Source organism: Schistocerca serialis, chromosome 2, assembly GCF_023864345.2.
Source record: "Schistocerca serialis cubense isolate TAMUIC-IGC-003099 chromosome 2, iqSchSeri2.2, whole genome shotgun sequence".
NCBI lineage: Eukaryota > Metazoa > Arthropoda > Insecta > Orthoptera > Acrididae > Schistocerca > Schistocerca serialis.
Genome location: NC_064639.1, coordinates 430415666 through 430420345, shown reverse-complemented (window position 1 = coordinate 430420345; position 4680 = coordinate 430415666). Strand labels below are relative to the sequence as shown.

Here is a 4680-nt window from a genome sequence, read left to right as displayed (position 1 = left end):
TATGTTTACAGAAAGAGAATAATTATTTAACAAAAATTATTTTGATAAAACGCAAAACAAACGTCAAATTTGTGAAATAGGTATTAAATGTTGGTAAAGTATAAACACTCAGAGACATTAACAAAGACAGTGACATGAGCGTGTAATGACCAGAGATTATTTTGCTGCAGACAGTGCGTTGGAACTCCATCCTTACTTTTCCTATACGGACTCATTCCTTAGTTATGGAATAAGTGTTGAGGATCCAGTACACGCAATATGGCCGCAATATCTGAAGAACAGAAAAGAGCCATAAGATTGATGACCAACAACATTAAGTGGCATCTCGGCAAAACTCTTTTTATACAGCTGGAAGTCCCAACTACTCCATGTGAGTACGTGTACCAATGTGATATGCACTAATTGTAATTTACCAGGAAAAAACAACAAATATTGTACTTTACCAAGTCATACAATTGCATGCTAACAAAGAGAAGGTAATCTGAATATTCAGAACCTATGTAATCGCTGCCAGCACCACGGAAGGAAACACTAAATGACCTGTTTTAACAGGGTCACATTCACTTATATGTGAAGATTGCAAGTCGTTCTTGTTGCTTCTAGAACTGAACATGTGGGTGCTAAATATAGCTCCGTCCGGACAGGCCATGAAGGCCCAATGGCACCAACCGGCCGCCGTGTCATCCTCAGTCCACAGGCATCACTGGATGCGGATATGGAGGCGCATGTGGTCAGCACACCGCTCTCCCGACCGTTGTCAGTTTTCGTGACTCCTCAATCAAGTAGCTCCTCAGTTTGTCTCACAAGGGCTGAGTGCACCCCGCTTGCCAACAGCGATGGACAGACCGGATGGTCACCCATCCAAGTGCTAGCCCAGCCCGACAGCGCTTAACTTCGGTGATCTGACGGGAACCGGTGTTACTACTGCGGCAAGGCCGTTGGCATGTACTAAATGTATGTTTTCATTAATTATTAATCAGCCAGTAATGACAATATGTTAGCGGAAAGCAAATTTTATTTTAAATTAGAATGAAAAGCCATTTTAGTAAAATTCTGCTGGAGCTAGATCCGAGGTGTACATACAACGGATCATGTAGGTAAGAGGTAGGCCACCTCAAATCTATCCATAAACGGCAACTAATATTAAGATCTTATTAAGTGTGTAGTTTTCCTTCACCGTACCAAACAAAAACATCGATACAGTGACATTTTAAGATCTTCTTAATTTTTGTTGCTGGTGAATTCCATTTTCCTCAGGGGCAGAGTAGTATGTAGTGCGGACACTGTGGGGTTAGAGGATGTGAGATGGGGAGTGTTTTATTCTCTGTCTTCCAGAACTGACAGATCAGGGGCGTGAGCGACTCGTACAGATCAGTTGCTATGGTATAAATTTGAAACGGAAGTAACATGAATTCCTGAATGCACGTTACAGAGACTGTCTTCAAATCTTCAAATACGCTACATATTTGCAGCAAGGAATATCAACTTAATTTAAGTGTCTCGTAATAGAACATGACCAGCAGAAGAAAAATAACATTAAAACTTAGTAAAAGTTTTAGATCCTGTCTGATGCTGCACAATTCATCTAAATATTTGTCATTACTGATACTGATCCACGAATCATCTGCTCACACTGACAATGCAACAGCACTTCGTCGGGTAATTACAGTGTCACAACTTTGGGGTCGCCGAGGGCGTCTACAATGTGAAAAAGAGAACAGTCGATGTGGAGCATTCCAAATGCAGTAACCTTTCAATGATGAGTACTTGGCAGCCGATGGACAACCTATCGCAGCCTTAGTATAGACAGTCCATTGGGGGCTAGTAAGATAATAATTTATGTAGCTTACCAATTCATAATAAGATCGATACACATGCAGCCCAAGATGTCGCGCCACAGGGTCACCTTTGGCTCTTGAGCAAAAACGTTTGACGACGGCTGCCTCGGTTTGTCATCATGTGGTATAGGATTTTAAAGATTGGTAACACCGGCCCCTGTTTTGTTGATGGGAATCTAAATACGGACTCAAGGCAGTCCAAGTGATACAAACTTTACAGGAACAGACGTTAACAAAACATAGCTTGCACGTTCTTGAAGCGTAACAACTCCGGGCTTTCGCATGCGGAGAAAATTAAAACTGAAGTTCTACAAATAGCCGAACCGTAGGTGCAACCACAACTGAGGCGTGCCCGTTGAGAGGCCAGACAAACGTGAGGTTCCTAAAGAGGGGCAGCAGCATTTTCCGTTGTAGCAGCGGCAACAGTCTGGATGAGTGACTGATCTGGCCTTGTAACACCTACCAAAAGAGCATCGTTGTGCTGTAACTGCGAACGGCTGAAAGCAAGGGGAAAATACAGCCGAAATTTTTCTGGAGGGCATGCAACTTTACTGTGTGGTTACATGGTGATGGCATATTCTTGGGTAAAATATTCCGGAGTTGAAACAGTTTCCAATTCGGATCTTCGGGAGTTGACTACCTAGGAGAACGTCGTTATCAGGAGAAACATAACTGGCGTTCTACGGATCGGTGCGTGGAGAGTCAGATCTCTTAATCGGGCAGGTAGGTCACAAAATTTAAAAAGGCAAATGGATAGGTTAAATATAAAGGTAGGCTTCCGCGGCCATTGCCGTATTCAATAAAAATTTTCTGGGTGTGTGACCGCACCATCATTATATATAAAACTACCGACGTTTCGGTCCCTGTTGCAAGGTAACTTTTTCAGGTGTGTGCATGCTGTAACGTCCTCAGCGTGCCTTGCAACGGGGCCCGGAACGTCGGTACTTTTGTATATATTGACAATGTTGTCACAAATCTAAAACATTTTTTTGAATGGATAGGTTAAAGTTAGATATAGTGGGAAGTTCGGTGGCAGGAGGAACAAAACTTATGGTTAGTTGGATACAGGGATATAAATAAAAACTTAGATAGAGTAATACAGGAGTACGTTTAATAATGAATAAAAAAAAGAGGAACATGGACAACCTACTACGAACAGCATAGTGAATGCATTATTGTAGCCATGATAGGCAAGAATCCAACGCCTATTACAGTAATGAAAGTTTATATGGTAACTACAATAGCTCCGCAGATGAAAAGATTGAATAAATGTATGATGAGATAATAGAAATTGTTCAGATAGTTAAGGGAGACGAAAATTCAATAGTCATGGGGGGGACTGGAATTAATAGGAGGAAAAGGAAGAGAAGGAAAAGTAGTAGGGGAATATGGGTTGGTGGTAAGGAATGAAAAAGGTAGCCGCCTGCACAGGGCATAAGTTAATCGCAGCTAAACTTGGTTTGAGGATAGTAAAAGAAGGTTGTATACGTGGAAGTGGAAGAGACCTGGAGTCACCGGAAGGTTTCAGACTGATTATATAATGCTAAGATAGAGATTTAGGAACCAGGTTTTAAATTGTAAGACATTTTCTTGGGCAGATGTGAACTCTGACCACAAATTATTGCTTATGAACTGTAGATTAAACATGAAGAAACTGCAAAAGGTAGGAATCTAAGGAGATGCGACCTTGATAAACTGAAAGAACCAGAGGTTGTAGAGGGTTTCAGAGGAGTCATTAGGGAACGATTGACAAGAACAGGCGAAAGGAATACAGTAGAAGAAGAATGGGTAGCTTCGAGAAAAGAAATGGTAAGGCAGCAAAGGGTGAAGTAGGTTAAAAGACGAGGTAGTAGAAATCCTTAGGTACGACAAGAGATGCTGAATACAATCGTTTCAAAAATGAGATCGATAGGAAGTGCAAAATGGCTAAGCAGGAATGGATAGAGGATAATCTAAGTAAGGATGTAGAAGCACGTATCACAAGGGGTAAGGTATATGCCGTCTACAGGAAAATTAAAGACACCTTTAGAGAAAAGAAAACCACCTGTACACATATCAAGAGCTCAGAAAACCAGTCCTAAGCAAAGGAGGGAAAAAAGAAAGGTGGAAGGAGTATATACACTTGTGACGTACTTGAGGCAATATTATGGAAATGGAAGAGGACGTAGATGACGATGAGAAGGTTTAATAAGGAAAGTCTGCCGATGCTGAGGATGCAGAGGCTGTTGCACTCTAGGTTCAAAACGTTACGCACAAATGACGATAAGTGAAGGTTAGCAGGGATTCATGCGCCTGTGAAGAGATTTATGCGCGAGGCATTCAACTACTACCACCGCCACACCTTATCAAAAGATCTGGCAGAGAACCTGAAAAAATTCTGGCCGCATGTACTTGTAAAATAGCTAGCGGATATAAGGCTTCCATTCAGTCCCTTGTTGACCAGTCTGGTGTGGCAGTTTGTAATATTACCACTCCCACATATCACTATTAAATTTTTCTTAGTACCTTCATTAGTTTCAAAACCTTCGAGAGCCGCAGTATATACAAAAGAAAAACCTTTTACTTATCTTCATTTTCTCTTCTTGTTGTTGGCTCCAAGTCTTGCATCTGGGGTACATTCTTAAGGGTGAAATTTTGATTTAACGTTGTGGGTTCCTGATGACTAAATAACTGATGAAGATTTGCCTGTATTATTATTGAATTTTATTCTTTGTCACATTTTTAAATATCACACCGTCTTTACAATTTCCACTTCCATCACACCACAAATTACATTATTAGTGACACGTCTCATTCCATCAGAGGCATGCCCGCTAGTACTTACATTCTGCGGTACTCACAA

At 41.2% G+C, this 4680-nt stretch overlaps 1 pseudogene; it reads right to left on the bottom strand.

Moving 5' to 3' along the window:
• Positions 1-825: 825 nt before the first annotated feature.
• LOC126458895 (5S ribosomal RNA) lies at positions 826-943 on the bottom strand (annotated as a pseudogene).
• Between the last annotated feature and the right edge of the window lie 3737 nt (positions 944-4680).